Genomic DNA, 25828 nt, shown 5'->3' with positions numbered 1-25828 from the left:
AAATACAAAGCAGTAGCCTTTTTTTAAACAGTTTCTTTCTGTGGTGTTCAAATTAAGAGATTGACTAATAATGCATAAAAAAAGAAAAAAAAATACAAGTGCAGATTATTTCCCTCTTCAGCATATGAAAAAGTCAACAAATCCCCTAAACAAAAAGGCAGTATCAGAAAGGATGAGAATGACTAATTCTCAGACCTTTTGGAGTACAAGTGTCGATACAACCAGGTGAGTTGTCTAACCACAGAAAGTACCTCCTGTTGTTAAGAGAGCTGTTTCTTTTCCCCAAGTGTGTATTTTTGATCTGCTTTTTCTCTGTACATTTACCATACTTAAAAATAGACTTTTAAATTACAGATCCTCTTTCCTTAATTAAAGATGGACTAATTAAAAGCTATTTTAGAATATTTTTTTTAATGAACTTGTGGAATTAAGACTTCCCTCTATGGTACATACCACAGAGAAAGGGACAGCAATACATCACCAGTTTCAGTAGAAATGTGAGTGTAATATATAATAACATTCCCTAGAGGAACAGGTACAGATTATAGTTAAGCTCTTGTGAATTAGCCAGAACTACTGCTAGGTTAGAGCTGCCAATAAGAATAATTCTTTCTCTGAGAATACCTCTTTCTTCTCCATAAAATGCTCATAAGTTTAATATTGCTTATATAAGCTAGTGTTTCCTGCTTGCTGATTTGCATTTTGATTGAAACTCAATTACTTCATCCACCACCTCACTTCAGCTCCCTGCTTCCTCTGTCTGTCCCAGAGTAAATGTTATGGAACAGCTGAGAAGTCAAGACCTAGGGCAAATAGCCCCAAGGATGAAGAGCCACCAACATCAACCACTTAGGCTTGCTGCAATTGCTTCTCACTGGTCAGCAGCTCAGAGCAACCCATTTTGGGTGAGAACATGCATCAGGAGGTAAAAACATTAGGAAAGACAAAGCTGCAGATGGTAGCTGATGGTTGCAAAGACTGATCTAAACTAACCTCCTAATGGAGAGGAAATTTCCAGTACACAGCAATTAGCCCATTATGTTTATAAACATGAGGGCTCATCCTTGGATTCCACAGTCATTGCTGATTATGACTCCCAGTGAATCCTACAGCCCCTGTGCATATACGCCATCTCTCAATGTTCTCCCAATGTTCTCTTGATCTCAGTTCTGGAAGCACAATCTCAAAATCTTTGCAGAGAAATAATTCTGATACCTCAAACCTGGCCCACTGCCTCTTAACTGCCCATGCAGCCAGCTCCCTCTGCTTAAGAGGAACCACCTTATTCCTGGTGGAAGCTTTGACCTGCAGAGGTCAAACAGGAAAAACAAATTATTTATCCACAGGTGCTTGGCCAAAGAAAGTCCTCGGTGGGTAGTATGTGCTCAGGGAGGCTGTGCAATGCATAGGTCTGAAGTAAATCCTTTGTAGAACAAAGGAGCCTAGGACTGAAAAGACCTCAGAGTGGATGAATTTTAGTCCTCATTCTGCCAGAGAAATAGCATCATACAATCCTATTTGTAAACTGTCTCAGCTCTCTTTTAAAACAAGCAAAACGTCGGAGGGTTTTTTTGCCTACCCCTCTCTGAAAGTTAATTCCTTGCCTAGGATTATGAACTTTTTCATAGTCAGCCTATATTTACTTATAGCTCATTCATACCAGGGCATTTCTCTGCCAGCATTGTCTTTTCAATGAAATACTCTTTTCCCCTCTGACAGTATTTAGAGGTAGCAGAGACGTCCTTTCTCTCTTTTGTTCTGCTATACTAAACAAGCCAGCAGCTCCCATTCCATTCATGCCTGAGTACCATCCCACAAATCTCCTGCACAAATCAGACTGGCAAATAAAAACAATCATTCATCCTCTCATTCATTCCCACACAGCTGAGCAGCAAATGTGTGTTCTAACACTTGCACATCCCAGTCATCTTAGCCCCAGTGTTAAATGCATTTCAGAAACAGGACTAACATCTAATCTGAGAGTTTGACTACTTTGCAGATGTTTCCCTTTCCATTTATATCACAGACAACTACTTCCTCTCAGTGACTCAGACCTGAAAAGGTGATATTATGTACGCATTCAGCTTGTTTCGGGGTTTTTTAAATGTCATTTTCTTGCTGTCAGCTAAAGCAATATACAGCAAAAGACTGTCCTGCTTGATAGAGTCCAGAAATAGGCACTCTGACCCACACACACCCCCCTCTGCCTGGGCTGCAATGACCAAGACATAGCGGAGTTCCTTAGAGCTCCAAGGAGGGCACACAGCAAGCTCACTACTCTGGACTGCAGGAGAGCAGACTTTGGCCTCTTCAGGGATCTGCTTGGTAGTATATCATGAAATAAAACCCTGCAAGGAGCCCAAGAAAGCTGGTTAACATTCAAGGATCCCCTCCTCCAAGTTCAGGGATGATGCATTGCAACAAAGAGGAAGTTAGGCAAAAATTCCAGGAGGCCTGCATGATGAACAAGGAGCTCCTGGACAAACTAAGACACAAAAACAAAGACTACAAAGGGTGGAAACAGGAACAGGTAGCCTGGGAGAAGTACAGGGAAGTTCTCCAAGCAGGCAGGGATCAGGTTAGAAAAACTAAAGTTCTGAGAGAATTAAATCTGTCCAGGGACATCAAGGGCAACAAAAAGAAAAAAGCTTCTATAGGTATGTTGGTGACGAAAGGAAGACTAGGGAAAATGTAGGATTTCTTCAGAAGGAAACAAGAGACCTGGTTACCAGAAAGATGGAGAAGGCTGAGGGAATAGAAAGCATTTTTGCCTTGGTCCTCACCTGCAAGAGGTCCAGTCACACTGTCGAGCCACAGAAGGCAAAGTCAGGGATTGGGGGAATGTAGAACTGCCCACTGTAGGAGGCCAGGTCAGCTGACCCCAACTGACCAGGGGGATACGACCCACCACAGGATGTTGCAGTCATCAATAAAAGCTGGGAGAAAGAAGGAGAAAAAGGGGAGTTCAGAGTTATGTAATTTTTCTTCCTAAGTCACTGTTATGGAAGATGGAACTCAACGCTTTTAAGAGACAGCTGAATATTTTCCTGTTAATTGCAAAGTGTGAATGAATCCCATATTTTGCATTGCTTGTGAACATACCTTTTGCTTCGCATATTAAACTGTCCTTATCTCAATCCATGAGATAAAATCCATGAGTTTTCACACCTTGAGTCTTGTGATTTTCTCTCCCATCCCACTCAGAGGGAGTGGGCATGAAGCTGTTTAGGGGCAGGCCCCACCCTGGAGCTAAACCAGAACATTTACTCAAACCAAGATACTTTTTTTCAATCTTTTTCTTTTTTTTTTTTTTTTGTTTGGGGAAATTTTGGGGAAGTTTTCTAAAACTACCCAAGCTGTACCTTCCAGTCACAGTCAAAGGCTGCACTGAGAAACATTGATTTAATGCTTGTTCACAGTAATTTGCAGACACTCAGTGTGCAGCAGTAAATGCTATGAGAGCACAGCTGACTTCAAAACACCAGACAAGACCTGGAAAATCAGAGCAGATTTTACTACATATCGTATGATGTGATAGTATACAAAGCAAAGAGAAAAGCCACTGGGTCGTTCTAGTGCTGCCATTTGCATAAGCCAATGATTTACAGCAAACACTAGATATTTTAATGTGTCATTTGTATCTTGTGTGTATCATCTAACTTACCATGCAAGTGTAGTTTTTTTCATTAACATTCCATTGTTAACTCTGACTCTAATTCATTCACACACACACACACACACACACACACACACAAAAAAAAAAAAAAAAAAGACAAACTCTTACATGCAGCCCACTAAGAGACTTTTAAAGCTCAAAATAGAGCAACTTGTATTTTGACAGCTGTCCTTTGAATCCCAAACTATAGCCCCTCAGGGGACACAGCGTTATGTAATTTTAGTGACAGCCCAATTGTCATTCAGCTAGAAAGAAGGATGTTGTGATCTCAATGGAAAAGAAAAGCGATACTGCCATCTGTAAGCTTATAGACCTTTTTCTTTGGTAATTTGTACCTCTCATGAAGGGTTAGGAGTGGAAATTACTACAAGCTGTTGAGTAAAATGACATCACTTTGCCACCCACAAAATGTTACGAGTTTGTCAGCCTAGCAAATGGCACAGCAGCAAGGAAGGATCAGTCTCATGGCAAGTGAGGGCTCTTCTCTCTGGGGGAAACACATTCTCATTGTGCTGGCCAGCCACTGTCTCTGTGGGACTCTGACCACCGTGTCCACAAACCCCAGTTTCAATGGTTGCTCCCTTCATTGTCTGCAGGAAAATAATATATAATTGTTGGGAATGCTATTCACTCCATGGTCCTCTGCTTTTTATGGTTTAGTCAAATGAAACTGTATTTTGTTTTCAGGCAATTTACTCTCAATTGTAAGTCACTATGTGGCAAAATTAATAAAGGGAGAAATTCACGTTTGCAATTAGAAGTTGTTAGGAAGAATAGGATAATATAGATTGAAAATTTCATGGATCATAAAGAAGGAATTTCCTGCTATTAATTCTGCAGCTGCTTTAATGTATTCCTCTTAATGACGGAATACTGGAGGCTATTTTTTTTCCATGGTCGAATTCTCTTCCATTACACTGCACACACCCTCTTAAGTAACCTGCAGCTGCTTTTATCTGCCAGTACAAATGCTGATCCATTGTGATATTTGACACATTACAGAGCCCCTGTGATTTCTCCACATACCCTAAATAAAACCAACCTGAAGCTCAAGAAGGGGTGGCTGCAGGCATGAGAAGAATTTTAAAATGCTCTGACATATTGAGAAGGTGAGTGAAGATTAGGGGGGGAAAAACCAAAAGGCACATCTGCAGACAGACTTACTCACTCATAGTTTTTGGCCAGCTTCACATGCTGTAAAGCAAAAAAACTGGTTTTAATTATTTTTTAATCAGCAGTTTCTCCCTGATCTGCCCTGCACTCTTCTGGTGGCTCATAACCAGCATGCTCCAATATCCACCCAAAGAAAATTTGGACTCTGATGTTACCCCTTGAAAGCCAGCTGCAATTAAGGGGACCAATAAGAGCAATTTTTTTCCCTTCGTTTTTCTCACTTGAGCATCGACACCACCTCTCTTTAGTAAAGAAGACCCAAAACTGTAAGGATTGGACTGGGAAGGACTGTAATTCTAACTGACAGGGCTGCCATTACCTAATGTTTGTTTTATACTTGCAGTGTGTCACATAATCTAATTTGGAAGTTTTGGAGCACTAATGAACTTCTTTTCCCTGCAACAGCTGACGTCAAATGCAGTCTTCATGGCTTCAGAGAAGACTGTAGATTAAAAACTAAAACAAACACCAAACCTTTTAAATGGGAGGTAGCTGGTTTGGATCTAAACACAAACGCCTTCATTATGTGCACTTCATTCTCTTCAAAGGTGTCTGTTCTTAAGAGCACGAGAGCAGCTGTAAGCTTCTCTGGCTGGCAGATTCCACCTGAGCCTGGTGAGTGAATCAGGCACCACAGAGCACACACCACACTTAGCAAAATGTCACCTACCAGGGGGCAGCCAGGCTGCAGGGGGAGGAACTCTCAGAAAGGGCTGTCAATATTTACACCTTTTTGCTGATAGATTTACTCATGGCAGGTAAGGCAAAGGGGCAAATATTATAGAGGATGCTAATGTCTTGGTAAGCTGGACACTTTAGCAAAGCGAACTAAAAAGTCTTGTGCTTTAAAACAGGGGATCATGCCCTAATCTAGAGAGTAAAGGATGATGTTCAGGAGGCAAGAGCTTCACAAGGTGCTTGGGAAACACTTGGCCACAAAATGAAATGGCCAAAGACAGAACATGGTGGGACTTGTCTCTAGAAACCAAAGAAGGGAGGAGAGAGCACTTATGGAAAAAGAAGACAGGAAAACAGAGAGGAAATGGGAAATAATAATGTCACAAAACTCAAGAAAAGACAAATCTTCAAACAAGATGAAGTCATCAAGCAGGCCAAATGTAGCAGAAAAACCTGCCATCATTGTCCTGAAGACAGAGAGGTGTTCACAAACCCTTTGGAAATGGGTATTTCTGTATTTCTGAAGAAAAACATGAGAGGATGACAGATAATAATGATTAGATATGAAAAATTTGGCTAGACAATGATTTAGCCAAATTAGGTCTTTCTAGCTCACCCTGGGGGATCTGTTCAACTCCTGTTTGGTGAGAAACACATCAAAACATAATGCAGGTTAAGCACTGTCTTCAACAGACTTTTTACTACTACTCCTTTACAAGATGGAAAGAGGGACTGTGGGAGGATCTTTGGAAGTTTTTTTGGATGCCTTGTGACCAGTGCAGTTTCATCAGCTTCTCTGTTTTTCTCCTGTGTGTCCAAATTTTTCCTAAGCAGAGTTCTGTTTTAGGAACATTGGCTGTGTTCCTGCCATTTCAGCTTGCTCTAAACTGCTTTAGCTATCAGAGAATTTGGAATCATTATTCTTAATGAAAAAAAATTGCTCTTTTTATATACAGAATTTAATCTTATCTCATTTCACGAAACATGATCATGTTTCTAGTGGATTTGGTTTGCTAGAAAATTATTAGGTATCTCTATTTCTGACCTAATCCTTGGGTAAATACGACTAAATCAGTGACTGTAGCTTTAGGCGCTCAGCTAGAAAAAAATTAATTTTCTGAGCTGATGCTCTCAATGAAAATCTGAGGTACCTCAAGCAGTTTAGCAAAACTAAACATGCTGCATTTTCTGTGAGGGCTCAGTCTATGTGATAAAAAGCAAACCCTTTCTCGATTGCCATCTTGCTGACATATAGACTGCATGTGTGCCTACTGCAAGAAAACATTAAATAAATATTTTTCCTTAGTTGAAGCTCTGCATGTAGAAAAAATAAAATATTATAATTACACAGTTTCAGCTTTATATGTTTTGAACAACTTAGATTTTATAGCAACTCTCATGCAACCAACCACACAAGGGCAGCTACTCTGAAATTGCGTAGTTAACTATTCTCTCTTCCCACTTAAATTCTGAAAATGAAGGATGGGCAATCAGTTATTCATACATAATGCTGAATTTGTCACTAAAGCACATGGATTCCAGTGTGGGATCCTACAGGAAAACAGCAGTAGCTTGCAAAGAGGCTGGAGCAACAGAAGTTACTGATGACTTAGAATATCCTACCACCAACCATTGAACAATTTAATCTTTTTTTTCCCCCTTCATCTCAAGCAGAACATTCCATTTGATCAGAAACAAGGAGGTACCAAGAGCAGTCCGGGTACATTCAGCCTGCGTCAACCCACCAAAATTCCTGTTTTTGTGAAGCCACTGTAACTGAAAACCCTTCACCAGGGAGTACTGCCAGTTCCTCATGCTCTGTTGCAGGTCATAATATTCCTCTCAAAGACAGCAAAAGCCTCTCTAAAGTTTCATTCTCTACAAGCTTTCCAGTAAATAAAGTGCCTTTCCCCCCACCTCTTCTGCTACTCAATTTTCTGTTTGAAAAGCAGGGAAGGGAGAATCTCACTCTGTTTTTACAACATTAAAAATGAATGTATCCTCACATATCACTTACTGAACTTGTATTCTATATGCAGACCAATGATTTAATGTACTCAAAACCAGCAATTGCCTCATGGTCTGATTTTCTGTCACACTAAAGAACTCTCAACCTCTGCAAAGAGCAGAAATGAAGCCATAACTTCTTGCTTTTCATGTGTACAAAGCACTACGTGGAGTCCCTGATGGCAAACAGATCATATCACTAAGTCAACAACACAATGTAGGCATTTAACAGCCATTCCTGCTGGCATGGGACACAGGAGGAAACAACAAACCAAGTGCCCTTCTCACACTGGAAAGGAAGGAAAGAACCTTTACTCTCACACCAGCAAGACACCCTACACAGTGGATAAATTTTTTATTCAAATTGCTAGGTTAAGTTCAATGAATATTAAATTCTTCAGGAATATTTACTTAACTTTGAATCACTATCTCGGTTTGGCACTGTACTCCACATACATTAGGAAAATAACAGGCAAGGGCTAAGCATGTTTTGGATGATAGGGCCAGGAGAAAGAGGAACCCCAGGGTTAACATGAAATACTTGTCCACTTGACAGTTAGACTCTTCATTTAGATAAAATGAATCCATTCTACATAAGTTTAAATGAATTCTATTGTAAATCTGAAATTACTCAAGCAAAGAACAGGGCTGTGTGTCCTGACTACAGAGTATCCCTGCTTCAAGGTATTCCAATGAAAACAACCATAAAGAAATTTTGAACATTCACCATTAAGTCTTATGTGCCAAGGAATGTTTCTACTCAGAGATTCGTGTGATGGACTTCCTTTGATTGGAGATATCTTCCTGGTTCTAGGACCTGAAGGAGCTTTCAGTAAAAAAAGGAATCTCAGACTTTGAATTAACCACCTTAAAATGACAGGGCATAAAATAATTCATGAAACCACCTTTTTCCTCCATGTATGAATGAGATGGATCTGCATGAATGCTGCCTGGGAAAAGCATTTTGGCCTTAGCACAAGAAGAGAAAGACATTTTGGCTGTGCCTCAAGGCATGCAGGAGCAATCCATGGGTTTACAGGCTCTGGATCCTGTTTGATACAGAGCAGATCCTCCTTGACTGGGCAGCACCTGACACAGGCACTCGTTTCATCCACTGAGATGTGGTCCTGGCTAAGGTTTCTTTGTTATCTCAGAGTGGAGGCAATCTAGGGTTCTCTAGATAAGGCTGTGTACATAAGGCTTGTTTGGACGTGGAAGTTATTTTTTAATGGCAGATCCTGCTTTAAAGTCGATCTTTTATAGTCAGTGTATGACTGACAGGCAGCTGGCTCGAGTCTCCAGCACTCCTGGCAGACAGGCACTGTCTGTGCAAAGGTACCTTAGTGGCCATCAGCCAAAGGATCCAAACCAAAAGTTTGGATCCAGTGCTACCAGGTCTGGAGTGGCACAATAAGTTCAACATCTTCTTAACGAGCCACTGTACAGTGACAAGTCTGTACTTTTGCTTAGTTGAAAAGAAATTTGTACTCAATCCACAAGAGTGTTGTAAGGATTGATTTATGAATACTTGCAAATTACATTGGAAAAAAGATATAAATTGCATATAAGTTTTATTGAGCACTCCAGCTAGCAAATGCAGGAACAACTTCTAGCATAGGGTTAACTTTTGCTTCTTTCTTCCTTAAGTTGTTTCCTGTTCTTTATAATCACTGAAACTAGGGTGAAGTTACACCTCTTAAACAGCTCTACTTGGACATTCCTACTGTGTAGCAAAATATGAAAACATGGATTTTACAATGTGATTATGAGAAATCATGCTAAGAAATAAGCTTTGTAATATCTGCTGTCACTCTTAACATTTCTTGCCACAGAGACACCTGGCTTGGGGCCTTTGTTTGCAGATAAAGTTCAGGCAGCAGAAGAAGGAAGTGCAGTTCCTTGACAGAGCTCCATAAGTCAACACTTGTCACCAGATTATTGCAGTGAGCCACCCCTCCAAGCCTCTGCGTGCTCAGCACCTGACAGTGAAAGGAGATTTCACCATTTCAGGTACTCTAGCACAGCAACTACTGCTCTTGGACTCCAATTACAACAATTACTCCTCGTTGGAACCCCAGCCATAAATTTGAGATACATGCCCAAGCTTTCACAAGGTTGGAGGGCACATTGACACCCAGGACTTTGCCTCACCCCCATCTTCAGCAGCTCCCTACTGCATCCAGCTGCTTAAATCTTCAGCAGTTGTAGAAAATGAGACATTGTGGAGAGGGACATGGGGGTTTGCATGCCACATTTCTCATATAGACATGCCTGAAGTCCCACTGAAACAAATGGACCTGGTTTTAGTGTGTAAACTATTAATTTTATGCGGCAGTATTGTGCAACATTGCATGTTTATAACATTCTTACAAGGCACCTCTCTGATATGCTTGGTATCTTAAGACATTGCATTTTATAAGTTTGTCAAAGAAATAGAGAAGGAAAAGGGAAAGGAATCAGTTCACAGAATATACCAAAATTCTGAAAAAGGCTTTGACAGAATATCCAGCAGCTTCCAGATACCACCTTCTGAACTGAAACCTCTAAACCAAGCTGTCACCCCACACATACCTTTCTTTTGGTGGGGGCTGTCCCAGTGCTGTGCATGCACCATGTCTCAAACTCTGGGAAAGCTCTTGATGTCCTCTTAATGAAGACAGAAAATTGCTTTTCCATGAGTGTATTTAATTATTAGTAGGAAGGAACTGTCCAGCTCAGAATTATCTGTTCAAAAGATAAGCAATCTTTTAGATCTCTAAGTTTCTGATCTGTTTAGATCCTTTGGTGGACAGATTCTGCAAAACCTATAGATCTGGATTAAATTAGAATAGTTCTCACCTTGACCTGTAGCTGCAGGAAGGGTTATTTGCCTTTGCCACTTTCAAATGCTATTTTGGGGTGCTCTTTCTCAGCCAGCACAATGAGTGTGTTCAGTGCTGTTTGTTCCTCAGTCCCAGAAACCCCTACCAGGTGCATTTGCCAGGTGCTAGCAAAATAACGCTCCAGGGAGGGGGAAAACCACAAACAGCTGTGCCTGCCCATGTAGAATGTGAGTTGGCAGCTGTAGGTGCTACCCAGCTTCTAGAGCCCTTTACTCTGTTAACAAATAGAGGGCTACTACCTGGTGCAGCTACCAGCTACACATTTGAGTGTTGTCTTTGACTTTGTTAACATTTGTGGTAAGAAAGGGCTTGAAGAAGAATGAGAGGCCTGCTTAGAGTCCTCTGAGCCAGTGTTACTGCTCTGTGTGAATAAGAAATTCTAAAAGAAAAAGCTGAGGGTCCCCATACAATGCTCCCTTCTCATCTTATGAGAAGGTGTTCAGCTTCCTTTCTTCCTACATTCTCTTGGGAATCAAGTGTAGTTCATGCTCCTCATCCACATTTTGTTACTGATAAGACAAGAAATCCACAACACTTTATAGAATTGCATAACATCTATTCAAGATGGAGAACTGCATTTCAGCTTCCTCAAATTCTTGTGAAAACCCTTAGAATTCAAATGAAAAGCAGAACTGAATCTTCGTCAAAGTTAAGATTATGCCACAAAAAGGAAACTTACTGAGATATTAGATGGGAAGGAAAGGGGAACAGTGAAAACACAACAGGTAAATGGAATCAATAACACATCACTAAAAAAAATAGGTCAAAAAAGGGCATCAAATAACAAACAGGTTGCAGCATTTCTAATGCTTGCATGGCTGATTGTGGAGTGAACACCCCAATACCTTGAGGGGAATGAATATCAAAGGGTTTTTTAAAGCCATGGTTGACCTGTTGACTCTGGGGTAATGCTGGGAGCAAAGAGACACTCAGTCCCCACTCACCTGGCTGATGTAAGCAGAAAGTCATGATGACATAAGGAGCTCCTGGTCCCACCCCTCCTTCTCCCTGCTCATCCCTTCCCTCTTGTGCTGGCACAGCTGTGCACACCTTCACCTGACGGAGCCCATCGGGGCACCAATCCTGCTCCAAGCACCTGGCACAAGGGAAGGACACCACAGCAACAAGGTGGGGAGCGCTGCTGAGCCCCACCAGGGGTTCTGGCAGCTCAGAGATTTCTGGCCTTGGCTCTGCAGCCACTGCCTGACAGTGGCTTGCAAGGTGGCTCTCAGTCACCAGCCCATAGTGCTGCTCTGCCCATCATTTAGGTGTCCCAAATGTCCTTGCATGGCATGGCAGAGTCTTTAGTCAGGAACAGGGATGCTACAATGAAGAGGAGGATTTCATTCATAGCACTGGTTGTGTTGATTTCTCCCAAGAGCAATTGCATTTTGAAAGAAAAATATTTACATTGTCGATTTCTTATTTTGCCTTGTAATCTAATGTACCTGGTTTTTCTTTCCTTCCTTAGCACCACACTAGTTATTAGTTATTTATAGAGCAAGCAAAAATGGGATAAACTCTTAAAAAAATAGATATGGGAAAGACGTGGTCTCTGGTGCTAAAAGTCTGATTTTAGATGTGATGGGGTAAAATGGGAGTGAGGAGGCTGGAGGCTGAGCTCACGGACAAAGATTACAGCATAAGTACATTTTGGATGTTCAGTTTTTATAATAATATTGTTGATTCACAGGAAGTCATTATTTTGCCATCCTGAACTCATAACTCAGAAATCAGTAACTTTCTCATCTCTTGGTCTAGTGGTTATGAAAAATTTCATTGCAAAACATCTTCATGGTGTTTTTTTACCTCTGTTTTTTCTGCTGTGAAACCAAAATAATGTTAATAGTTCAGTAAAGCTTAACTTTAGAATTCAAAATACCAGGAAATTTAAAGTTTAAAATTGATAGCAATTTTTCTGTCCTGTGTTGAAGGAACTAGAATCCTAAATTAGACACAATGCTTCATGGAAGCCAAATATGAGATCTGAAGTGAGAAGTAGCATGATCAAACAAATGTAAGTAGAGCTGTAATTGAACACTAGTTTTAGGGGGGAAGCATGTGTCTCTGTGACCCTTGCAAAAAGCATGTTGCAAGTTGAAGACTAACACATGGTACAAAAAAAGCTCAAATGAGAAAGCTGGATGAAGTTGTGGAAAAAAACAGAAAAAGAAGTGGAAAGATCTTAATACAATCTATCTGTATTGACAGGGAAGAGGGGAAAATAACAAAAAAAAATCTCTACCAAGCCAGATTGGAAAGACAGTATTTGACATTGAGTCATATCAATAAGTAAATTTGATATAAGGCATATAAGAGATGCAGAAAAAATTGCCCGCTCCAGTTTCTCATCAATCTGAAATGGGTTTAGCAGTATGAAGGCCAGCTGTAGTGGACAATCCACAACATACCATTTCCAGCTTCTGCCCACTTCTGCCCACTCTAAACTCTAAAGGTTTTCTATATTATTTTGTTACATTATTGTTAAATTATTTTGTTAAATTATTATATGACATATTGAGTCATATTTCATTAATCATAATGAGATTTGCATAACAGAACTTTTATCTCCATCAGTGTTCCGGTTACATGCAACATACTGCTTGGTAAGATGGGTCTTTTGTCCAAAAAGCCATGCCAATATCTGCTGCAAAGCTGTAACTTAGAGTTATCATTTTGGTGAAGAGTTTCTCTGATTAGCTAGCAGACAGATCTCCTCTCAGAGAGAACTGTAATGCAGTTACAAGCTCAAAATCTGATATAGTTTTTGTAAAAGAATTTGCCTCAGGTGTTGCTATAATTTTACCCTTGAGCAAAAGAATCATCCAGATCAAACACAGAAGCATTGATATGAACAGGTGATCACTATTTTGTAGAATAACACTGGAAAGAAACAGGTTGAAATATCAAACATGAACTGCTGTGAGCTCGTTTCACATCACCCTCACTACAGGACCTGACTGCTGCTCACATGTGAAAAACCCAGCACTTACGTGAGAAGACGTCAACAAACTCAAGGACGTGTGTGCATTTGTGGACAGCACTTACTTCAGCATCTAATTATCCTCAGGGTTTTGTCAGCGTGGCTTTGGCACCTGAAGAAAAGCCTGCTGCATTAGGCTGGTACTAACAGCAGACCACTTAAAATAACTGGCTGGCTCTTCCAGAGTGTTCCAGCACCTGCTGGATGCCTCTGCCTCCTTCTCCTCCACCAGGTAAAGCCTGCAACGTGTGTTGGCTCTGGATTGCAGCCTGCTGTTTATCTGTGGCAGGCAAGCAGCAGCCCCTCTGCTTCCAGAGCTTCAGCCTCTCCCCGTGCTGGAGATAAGTTACTCCTCGAGTCCTTTCTGCCAATTGTTCTTGGCAAAGGGACCAGGGAAGACTTTTGTTGTTGCTGGCTGTTATCTCTGCCTCTGACTCCACTTGGCAGAGGTGCAAATCCATCTCTCTGGTGTGGAAACAAGCTGCTGGACTTTGGATGAGTCAACTCATTAATAAACAAAGAGTTACAAAGGAAGCAGGGATCAGTCTTAACAAAATAAATGCTTTGAAAGTTTGGATGCTAAGGTATTTGTCCTCCCCAGCATGACATTGCTTTATCTTGGGCCCCAGCCTTCCTATCAGAAAATGGGAAAGTTAGTAGTTTATCAAATTTTAATCAGCTTAAATGTTGATGCATTACTTACATAGCATGGAAAGTATTTTCTCTGTTGTTATTGGTGAAAGTGGGTTATTTTTAATTATTAATTTACATCTGTTTCTATACCTTCACTGCTTTGTGGAATATGCCAGTGCTAATTGGAAAACCTTCCATCACCTACTGCTTACCCTATCTCTTTGAAGGAACCCAAGCCAGCTGCTCTGTGGGAATCTCAGAACTGAAGTATTAAGTTCTCAGGGAATTCTTTTCTTTGCTGAAGCAGAAGTATGTGATCAGATTCAGGAACATGGGACTTGGAGTATGGGGGATTGTAGGTTTTTGGTGGATGGGGTTTACTTTGTGTTATTTTTTTCAAGGGGAGGATATTTGGATTTTTCTCCTTGTCCATAGCCCACTGTTGACCAGGAAAAATTTCATTTGGATGGGGCCTTAGTTTTCATCCAGCAACACTATCTTAGTAGTAAAAGGAAAGCCTGGCTCAGCTTTCTTGATGCTCCTTATGCCACCCTTAAGGACAGCAACCCCACTCTCCTTGTGCCAGCACAGGGAAAACCTCACAGTTTCCTCATCTGCAAGATGTCCACAGCCAGATGCCCTTCTCTCACCTTCAGAAGCCAGTCTTGCTCTCCAGCAGATACTGGAGTCAGTCCCCAGTCAAGTGCACAACTATTCCAGCAGTATTAAAGCAGAGCAAGATAGGTACGTTACACATCAGAAAAGCTGGAAGCAAAAGGAGCTGTAGGCAAACATGCTGCTGGACTATTAATTCCACATAAAGCAAATATGGACATACAGCTAGAAAGCTTATTTACAGCAAACTCTTAATAAGCAAGAGCAACAAAGTATTACAAGTTTGGCACAGACTGCATCCACATTGCCTTTCAATACCTTTGTGTGGTAACTTTATTTGAAAGCCCAGAAAGTAATTCTAATGGCATGGGTATATTTGCTTTATAGGGGGAAAAAAAAGTGATTGTTTGTATTTTCCTAGCAGAAGCATGGCCTCTCTCTCCTCCATGTCAATGTGCCATTTAGTTTTCCCCCAGGGGACCCATCAAATCCAACGTTACCCTGCCTCCAACAAGGTATTCCCAACAAACTGCACTGCTCATTCTTCCTGCCCAAAATTCACTGACAAGTTTAACACTGAAAGTAAACCAGATATGACCAGATATGTACATTCTCCTCTTCAAGAATTTTGTGAAATGCACATGAATATTTATCTACCCAGGAAAACTGCAAAGGGTAATAGGATGTGGGAATCTTAAAGGAAAAAGGATACATCATACTTCTAGTAAAATGTAAGATTTTTTGTTAATTAATTCCTAGAGTTCCCTAAGAGTTAGATAATAACTGTTGCACAATATATATTGTGAAATAAATTGTTTGAAGAACTAAAATACATAGAGAACACATACCATAAGACAGGTGTCTGATGAGATGCCTTCATCTGTGTTAAAAAGCGTTGTGCAAAGGATAGTGTTCAAGAGCTAGGAAAGGTCACAATAAAATTAGGCTAAGAAAGCCAATGGAAAGTTTCCTCAGCAGAGTCCTTCAATGAAGCGTGGACAATTTTCCCAGAAAGTTCACTGACAAAGCAGCTGGTCAATGACAATCTATAGCGTGGACAATAAATCAATTGTGTGTTATATAAAAAAAACAATTTCTCTAATCAGTTGTAACAGTCAAATAGATTTAATCCATTTTCTCTCTACTCTTGGATAATAAAGGAATTTGAATAGATGTATGATTTACTTTGTGCTGTTTACTGTATTGAAGATTTCAGACTCCACACCACACCTCTAAAACTTTCTCCCTACATACACACCTCTCAGATTTTTGCTGCTTTTTCCCTTTTCAGTCATATTCCTTCGGAGGTGAAGCAAGCTGTATTTAGTAGTCCAAGTACATACTATATATCAAGGTTTTACATTATTTTATTTTTAGTACTGTTCTTTATTCTTCTCTTAATACTACCTCATTTCCCATATATCTCTTTGCTTTTCAGCCAACGTGGTGTGATGGAAAGATCTTTTTTCTCAGTTCTTCACAGCCACATCTGTGTCCTTTTCCCAGCTGGGTTCAGTGAATTAAAATGCAGTATATACAAATAGTCAACATTGTTCTCTAAATCACATTACACTGCAATAGCAGCTTCATCATCATGTCAGATTGCCTGGTCTTTGTTAGGTCCTTCCACATTTCTTTCTCCTCCTTTCTAAATGTGACTGAATAATTTCTTTGGGGCACGTGTTGATTTTACGATCCCACTGCTTGCGCCTTCCTCCAAATCAAACATTAGACAGCACCAGCACAAACTTTGGGGGAACTCCACTTTACCTTAATTAAACTCTAGGAAAACAACTCGCATCCACCTTTTCCGCTGCAGAGCCTCATACCTTCTACCATAAAGTAAACCAAACTGACCTCTTCATGGTAAAGAAAGAAAAAAAAAGAGGAAAAACCCCAGAACTGTGCAATCCCTGGTATAGGCTTGTTGAGGAGAAAAGTGGGTAAAAGATAAAAGTTAGAGCTCAGAGGACATCATTGCTCACTAGGAAGCCAAGCACAAAATAGAAAGAGGAGAGAAGAGAGAGGAGAGGAGAGAAATCACAGGAGTGAATGCGACCCTTGAGAGCGAGCCCCACACCACTCAAGGAGGCCATACAAATGATGGTCACTCTCTTGGTCAGACCAACAACACCTGGCATGGTCAAAAAAGGGACTGGTCATTGCTGAAACATGCACGTCCTCGAGGACCTCAACTCCTGCAAGTCCAAAGGCAGCTGTTGTACCCATTGCCAAGGGTTTATGGGATGCAAAAACCAAGTCATAAAAAAGGGAAAAAAAAAAGAAAGGGAGGGAAGAAATGTGCTAAAACTCTCCAGTCCTCCCAGGTATAATTACAGAAAATAACAACAAAAATAAGGTGGCTTTTGGCACTTTTGGTGTTCCGAGGTGTTTACTGTTTTGAGTCTCGACTGCGGTAACGTGTAGGATGCATAAACTGTGGAGTTGGCCAAGCAGAACGGGCACGCAACCTGCTAATTGGGGAAAGTCTGCCCGAGCCTCCGGCCACGGGCTGGCAACACAGCAGCCCCCAGAAAGTCAATTTTCATTTTTTAATAATTATCTTAAACACTGGCTCAACCACCAATCAAAAAATTAAATGAATATCCGTTTAATATGGAAAATCAATGGGTTTTGTTCTGAACATGCATTAGCTTTCATCCCTTCTCTCTTTGTAGCATTTAATAGTAAGAAATATACAAAAATAACATAACTGCCAATGCCTTATCTATGTAGTATTTTTGTCTCTACAGTCCGGGTTTTCTCCTTTTCTTTAGTTACACAGAAGTTGCACAGATCCCAGGAGCAAGATATTATCCTTAGCATAAAACATAGCTATTCCACCAGCATATTCAGGAACCATGTCCCACCAAAAAAAACCCAAAAAAGCCCTACAACTCCCCCTGCTACTATGCTTGCATGCACAGTACAGTTACCTGTTAGAAAGAAACACAATTTGAGACCTTTTCTTTCTCTTTCAATTTTGTAGAAAATAAATTTGGAGCCTTCATGACTCAATTACTTGCACACTAGGAAAAGGTGACAATCCTGTTTTTTACAGACATTAAAATAATGATAATAAATTCCATTTCTCTCTAATAAATTCCATGCTTTCAAAAAATATATAATAGATTGTTTCTAAGGTTTCTAGACAACATATTCTAAAATATACTTCGCTTCCAAGCAAGCTGACACGTGAGTCTTCTTATCTAATCTTTAGCTGTTTATTGCTCAGTTCAATTTCTTCTGATCAAAGGGCTTACTTAGCAAAATATCAGAATAGATATTGTAGAATACCAAGACATAATGACTCTTTGCTTGCTTCAGTCAGCACTCTGGGACTGTTTTTTCTCCCCTCCTTTCTCTTCCTTATGATCCCATAAGGGAGTGACGGTCTGATTCTCAGCCCAGGTTTTAGCTAATTGCACAGGGCCACAAACACTTTGAGTATTAGGCAGGTAAATTACATACTTCTAATTGTGAAAGGTGGCAACCAAAATAATGTTTCACATTGTAAATTATCTGAGCTTTCAGTTAAACATCTGTTACTGGCTTAATGGCCGCTGACGGTGTTCCAGGAACAGAAATAATTTACTGCTTTTTACTCCTTTTGTATTACACTGCCAACTCAGCAGTGAGCTGAAGTGAAGCCAAAGGGACAGCCCTGGTGGAAAGCAGAGCATCAAGTCCTGTGGCAGTTACAGCTATGAGGCCATGTGAAAAAGGATGGGAAGTGAAGCCTGTAGGGCTCTACCAAAGCAATTGTGGAAACTGTTAGCTTATCACCTCTTTACTACAAGCAAGAGTAGAGAAGGCAAAATGGAAATAAGAAGTTCCCCTTCATACATGCCTATTTATGCATCCAGGGCTATCAGGTAGGAAAAGAAAGATCTACTTAACAATAAATTAATTTAACCTCTATTCTTTTCTGGTTCATGTAAAAGCCCCTGTGACATTTTGGGTAAAAGACAAAGTACTCTTATTACCTACCCTTCGCAGGTACTAACAACCAGCCTACTATTCATAAAACATGGCATGAGCCATGAAACATGCTGAAGTTCTTTGACCTCATTACTCACGAGATGCCTTCCAACTTTAAATCCTTGGAAAAAGCTAGTTTTGAGTTGTGATGAACTAATTAAATCTTGATACAGCAAATGGGATAACATCTTCACTATTTTATAAAAGATAAATAAATAGCTAAGTTGAAAACCTACAACAATAAATTCAGTTTGACAAAGATCTAAATAGCATGGGCATGAAAGTTCAGTGGCATGAGAACAGTGATTTCATTAATCGGATTTCCTCATCAGAGTTCTGGGTCATTATTTGAAAAAGGGACTACCTGCTTCTGTCCTCAAGAAGTCATGTCTGGTTACAAAACCCCCAGACAAATTCTAGCTGCAGTGACATTCATGTGAATTTTGCTAAAGGTTTCAGCAGGAGCAGGATTTTTGTCCTGTTTTCCCTGGCACAAACACAACACAATGTGGAGACATGCAAAGCCCATTGCTGAGTCCAGGTCTTTCTAGCCAAGTGATCCCTTGTAAATGCTGAATGTGCTTCCAGATGCTGAGTCCAAACAGACTCTGCAGTCTCTGCTGCCATGCTACAAGTGATCTCACACAGCCCTGGAGCTGGTAGAGCTCTGTCAAGTCCTCTCAAAGAAATAAGAAAATAAAAACAGCTTTAAGGAATGTTATATGATATCTATATATTCTCATTAAATCAGAAATATCTCCCTTCTTAATTAAATGGAATCAATACCTTCACCTTTTAAGAATATTTTCTTCATACTCCATACAGATGCAAGAATGAGAGTAAATTCAATTAAGAGCTTCTGGTTTAATACCACTTGATTTTTGATGTGCATTGAACTGCAGTTTCCTTGTTATCACTTCACAGATTTAATAGTGCAAGGTTCCCTGTGCTGCCTTGCTAAGATTCTTCCTCTTGGATCCAAATAAACACTTTTCAGAAGTATTTTCCATTTGCTTTATTATTAAACATGTAGAGCAAGCTCTTCAAAGATAAGAACATCAACTCTTTTCCCAGGAGCAGTGTTTCATTTTTTTATATGCCAATATAATGTCTATCATACAGTCCAAATTGCAATCCCCTCTAAGACCTACTCAAACACAAATTAATGAGTAAGCTGAAGATTAACTTGCAAAAGCAATTATTATTATTAAAATCATTAATAAAACAAAACAAAAAGGAGAGGCACAAAAGGAACACAGAAAGCAGATGCAGTAATTTCTGAGTGACAGAAACTGGACCGAGATAATGCTGGTAAAAATGACACTGAGAGGCATAAGAAAGAGATAAAAATGCTTTGTCACCACTCATTTTTTTTCCCATATGTTTTTCCTGGAAGAGCACATTTCTGAGACCATGCCACTGGCTTTACTTCACAGAGATAAAATGGGAAAAAATGTCTTTATTGTACTTTCCTATCTCTAAATAAATTTGATAAAGGTACTTTGCCATCAGGTTCCTGTTCCTTCTATGTGTAATTCCTGTGATTGCTAATGAAAGCTCATTAAGAAAGAAGCCATCGCCTGTCACTGGACAAAGGAGGATGTAAAAGCACTTCATTCTTCCTGCTCTGAAGGAAAACAATTTGCCACAGCCAGACCCCCCTCCCAGCAGTGCCAAGCACATGGTAATTTATTACCTCTGGATGTCTGATTCCAAGCGAAGGAAACTGAAATGTCATACCTTCATTCATAACACCGTCTCATGGAATTATTTTTTCCGGATTCCTGGGAAGTTGAAATATTTGAGAAGAATATCAGGAACTGTTGTTTTAGCCTGTTTGGTGAGTAGATAATTGCCTTCCAACTCTATTCTTTCAGGAAATGATGTGAGTGTTGCATTGTTCCTAGACGGGGGCAGCAATGTTTTTTAACAAGACACACACATACATATTTTTAAAAGAAACAAAACACAATAAAAGCATGCAGTCTAAGCCACTGTATTGAACCAGACTTTTTGAATCTGGCAGAGATAAGGGGTTGGCCCAGACAACATGTCCACATTTCACATAACTCAGAGCATTCTTTAGAAGGGATGTAAGCAACACTTTTTGTTGAAGTACAAAAAAAAAGGAGAAATTTCAAACAAAACCTTTTATGATGTGAGAGTAAAAAGCTCATTATGTTAAGTGATATCAAGCATGACCAGAAAAGACCCTAGGGAGAAATTACACTTTCTTTATTGGAGTCTGTGGGACAAACCAGCCTGGGAACTTGAAAGCAGAAGGAAGGTGCACGTGGAAATCACATCATATATGAAGAATAATTCCTTACCGTGTGAAAATTATTTGGAAATAGTTTTCAGCTAAAGTTTCTCTTTCTGGCAGCCTTTTCAAAGGGAGCACACTGAGGCAATGACCTACAGTAGCACTGACACAATGGCTGCTGGATAACCTCCTTGCAGAGGTATGTGGTCTTAGTCCAGTTACGTGTCAACAGGCAAAAGAGAACGAGGACTGAAACTTGTAAGAACAAGGGCTCAGTTTGAGCCTCTTTCTTTATTTTGACTAAAGATAATGGTGAAAATTAAACAGCATTAAACTTCAAAAGAAAAAAAGAAAGTTAACACAGTTAAATTTTCACCATTTTTCAACTTCAATTTAATTTTTGACTGAAGTAAAATTGGGCCTGGAAAGGGCATACTATTTCTTCTAAGGGAGAGGGTTTTAAGGACTAAGGGACAGCATAGAGGAACTCTGCTATGGCTTTCCATTATCCAGATTGACCACCACACATTTCTCAAGGACTTGCATCCTCTAAAAATGAACTGAAGCAAGATTTTTGCATTTAGTGATTATGTGCTGATGGTGACCACCTCAGTGGCAAATAGAAACTGTACAACAACTTGATGTGGTGGGCTGCATCGTCCATTTCCTCCTATCTTCAACATGTGGCTAAAAACCAAAAGTCAATAATTAGACAGCTTTATTACATAATATTCTGTTTGTGGATGTTTTAAAGGAAATTGCATTTGCTATATCATCTGCAAGTCACAGCTGAAAGAAGATTTCAAAACACAATGCATCCTGGTCACTCCAAATGTATTATTTTTTTAGTACATGTGTATGTATTTTGCGATTTGGTGTTTTGGTTTTTTGAGTCTTTTTACAACTAGAGATGGTAGCCAGTGATTAGGCCCACTTGTCCTGGACACATGGGCACACAAAAAAAGTATTAAATAAAATGAGAGAAAGGTGCTGTCCTACACTAGGTATCTGTGCAGTATTTGTATTCAGTACAAGGTGCCCCAGACAACAAATTCATCACATTGGCTGACAAAATGAGCATCTCGAAACTTGCCCAAGACACAAATATCACAGTCCTGTTAGCCTCAAGTACTTCGTGATTCCAGAAAATTGTTCCACCCTGGTGATGTGGGCTGATTGCAGGCTGCTTATTCTAAAAAAAAAAATTGAATCCTTAAGACTTTGAGAGCTTGATAGTTAACTCCTCCTTAGGATTCCAAAAACTAATTTGTTGTTTGAAACTAAGCTGCTAGCTAGGCCTACTACTGTAATTCTACTTTACAATTTTGAACATACATTGTTTAGTAAATAAACAATGCTCAATTTTCTTTCAAATCAGTACATTGGAAGGATGCACAGTATTTCCTATTTATGTAATTCAGCTTAGAAGGTTTCTAGTTGACATAGTAAATATTGCAACATATTTAGAGCCATCTGGAGAGGGGATTTTCAGGAACCGGAATTTATTTAATGAGGGCTAAAAACATCTGGAAAGGACAAACTTGTGTCCACTCATAAAGGACTTCCTATGACCTCAAGGAATCCTGAACTAAATTTCCCAGGGCTAAAGCTACAGAAAAGAGCTGTGCATATTCTAGAACACATTGTAGCATGAGGCATTTTTGCATATCCTACTTTGGGAAAGCACTGACTAGGGACCCCACAAGCCTTCCAAATCAAGATGGCAAATTTATTTCACAATTAATTTAAAGACAAGTAAAAATGCTTATCCAGTTCCTGCAACATTTACTGCAGCAAGAACAAAGGTTTGGGGTTTTTTCCAGATTATAGAATATTGGGACCATATGTCATGAAATGCTGGATAAATTTATAGAATATGTCCATCTCAAAATGTTAGTAATGAGTACCAAGCAAAAGCTATAAATAGTGCTTTGGTTCCCACTAAATTCCATTACATCACACTTAAAGCAATGTCTGATAAAAACAAAACTAATAACGACAATAAAAATATATATATACTCAATTGCAGTTCTCCTTGAATCCACCCAGTGAGTCATCAGTGGGGAAAACTGTGGAAAAGCAAGGTTTTATTTTAAATTACAATTTTAACATACAGTATTGTCCACCCTTTAGTACTGTTGTCTTGAAAGCTTATCTTGAAAGGATTGTCTTTTTCTTCACCATCTAAGAAATGATGCTAAATAACGATCTGAAGCATCTATGTTCTGATTTGGCCCAGACTAAGCTACAGTTTTACACCCTAGCAGGACTTCTGAAAGGATTTTTTCTTTCTAATACTCACAATTGGCTTGAGTAAATTTGTTCTTACTTTGCTCATTGCTTATACAGGAAACCACCAGGGTACTGCATGCAAAACTGTACACTCTGCAGAACTGGAAAAAACGTGAATATGGAGTAATGTATTTTTACAGGATTTCTTTCGACCCCTAGAAAACTCCCTTTGTTAATTGCTTCAAAATAGACTCCTATGCTTTTGACTTCTGCCTTCTCTTTTAAATGTCAACATTATTTGGATTTTTTGAACAATCTTTGAATATTAAACTATTTATGAAAGTTGTGGTAATCATTAACATCCTACTACAGCTGCTGCAATTCCATCTTCCTGCAAATTCTGCTGCACCTTGACACACAGACCAGAGGCTTGGCCAAGAGCACTGGGCATACTGCATCTTTAATACTTTGAGAAGTCCATTTCATTATAAGCAATTAAAACAACTAATCTGTTTTAAAAATGTGTGGAACAGTAATTTGGTTCAAAATTTGTATTTGCAGAAGACCCCATTTCTTTTTTATGGCATAGAATTGTTCGATAAGCTTAAAGTTTTGCATCAAATCTTCAGAAAATCTGATCCACTAAAGCCAACAGTAGTGTTAGAATGCAGCTCTTGAAAGTTTTAATTTCCAACATTTAAGTCTGAGATTATAATAAATTTTAATTAGAATGCTAAAGAACTGCAGACAACATTGTTCACATCAGCACGTTACATAAATAACTTTAAGAGTGTCCTGTTCTAACGGGGCAAATGCCACTGGTAAGTAGTGTCACTTTATATTATAAAGTGTGTGTCTTCATTCATCAAATGTCTTTTACTTACACAAAACACTGTTACAGTTACAACTGAACAGCAGCATTTTGTTTCATGCCTCCTATAAAACCAGGCTTCCTCATGCTCCTTCTCCAGACTACACTGACACCTGCTGGGGAGCTTTCGTCAACCTCAGAATCCACACCCTTGAGACGATATTCAGCATTTTTCAACTCAGCAGTGAACTGATTCAATTTACTGCCTGATCATGCCATGTATCTGCTGTATAGCTTCACTTCTGAAAAAAAACCCCACAATTTTTGAGGAAAGTTCTAACAAGTCATAAATTATCAGAGATGTGATGTTCCAGTTGTAACGATCTACCTTTTCTTTAAAATGTATTACCTAGTGTCACCATGGAAAGAAGCAGAGGAAGAACATACAAACCAGCACCCTCCCTCATTCCTAGGAATAAAACAATGTGGTAGCTTAGATAGAAAACATTCCAAGAAGAACAGCACTTAGGTTGTTAACATAAGGCAATTAAAAAAACCCCAAACCCTTAGATACCTCTCCATTTCCTCAATTTGTTATTGCTCCTAAGCAGGGGCAGATTTCATGCTGCAGTTCCAAGGAAGACACCAGCTTCTTGCTCTGTGTTCGTTAGAACAGAAAGACTAAGAAAATACTCCAGTGGTTACATGACACCCACTATCAGTTCCAAAGAACATTTCAGCAAAATAAGCAGCACTAATGGTTAAACAAAAAGTCATACACATAGTCTGGTACAAAAAGGATTGCAAAACTCAGCTTTCATACTAGAAGTTAACTTAATATTGAGGAGCTTTTTCAATTCCCATTGGAATCCAATGCAAACTTCTATCAGGTTTAAGAGGGATTAAATAAATCCTCAAGATTTTTAAAACTATGGAATTCAGTCATATAAAGTTGCAAGTATAAGTGAAACACTTCCTTCATGCACCAATGGCATAAAACCAACTATTAAACTATTGATTTCTTTATCTCCCAAATAGCCGAGGCTGTGAATAACAAAGTCTGGAATTTTGCAAAAAAAAAGTTGCACTGTGGAGAACTATTGTGTTCAGACAGACCATAGTCCCACTCTGATAAAAAAATTCTGAAGACAGAAATCTTTATCAGTCAGACATACTGAGATAGTATTGGACACATCAGGTATTGGTTGATATTTTTTTAAGCATTTCGACAGAAAAAAAGGTTTTCCTACATATGTTGACAAGCTGCTTCAAAGATGATTAAGCTTTTCCAAGCAGTGTATCATGCAAAAATAAAGATGAAAGTTACTAAACAAAATTATTTCAGGAACAGATATTTTTCATTTACTCCTCACAATGAATAACATTGACCAAGAGGTAGACAGATTTTCAAGAAGTGTGTTTTCAAAGGATCTCCAGCATAAAAGATTCTTCAGCATAAAACATTCTGAAAGAGGAACACATTTTCAGTGTTAGTACTTATTAAGCTTTCAAAAAAATCAGGAGCACACATCCCAGGTTTTGGAAATACCACTTTATTTTCCAGTGAATATCCAAATGAAACACTTGCATCATTGCTTATGAACCATCAAATTGATGAAATACTAAAACCTACAGCTCCAGTGCACAGTTAATTAGATATCTAAATCTTAATAAAAATTATCAGTGCAAAAATAAAAATTAATTCAGTATGCAGTTAAATGCATTTTGTTAGAAAGATATTTGGGCTTTGGGCACATATACATCAAATAATCTGGTAAGAGAAACCACTTCCAGTCTGTGCTCCAAACAAAACTATTCCACACCCAATTCTAAAGACAGGCAAGAACTAATTTTTTCTTTTTAAATGAAGAGTCTGAGCTTACTTACAACATTC

General features: G+C 39.3%; 2 long non-coding RNA genes across 2 annotated transcripts; one reads left to right on the top strand and one right to left on the bottom strand.

Moving 5' to 3' along the window:
• Positions 1 to 7880: 7880 nt before the first annotated feature.
• LOC135303393 (uncharacterized) lies at positions 7881 to 11348 on the bottom strand. The gene is made up of 3 exons (XR_010364891.1): positions 10373 to 11348; positions 10106 to 10258; positions 7881 to 9816 (listed from the first exon to the last, which is right to left on the bottom strand). It is a non-coding gene; the product is annotated as an uncharacterized LOC135303393 (long non-coding RNA).
• On the top strand, positions 10933 to 15700 carry LOC135303397 (uncharacterized). The gene is made up of 3 exons (XR_010364894.1): positions 10933 to 11544; positions 12351 to 12433; positions 13370 to 15700. It is a non-coding gene; the product is annotated as an uncharacterized LOC135303397 (long non-coding RNA).
• Positions 15701 to 25828: the final 10128 nt, after the last annotated feature.

The sequence above is a fragment of the Passer domesticus genome, chromosome 1 (assembly GCF_036417665.1).
Source record: "Passer domesticus isolate bPasDom1 chromosome 1, bPasDom1.hap1, whole genome shotgun sequence".
Lineage (NCBI taxonomy): Eukaryota > Metazoa > Chordata > Aves > Passeriformes > Passeridae > Passer > Passer domesticus.
Note: the sequence above shows the minus strand (reverse complement) of the source record. Positions and strands in the feature narration are given on the sequence as shown.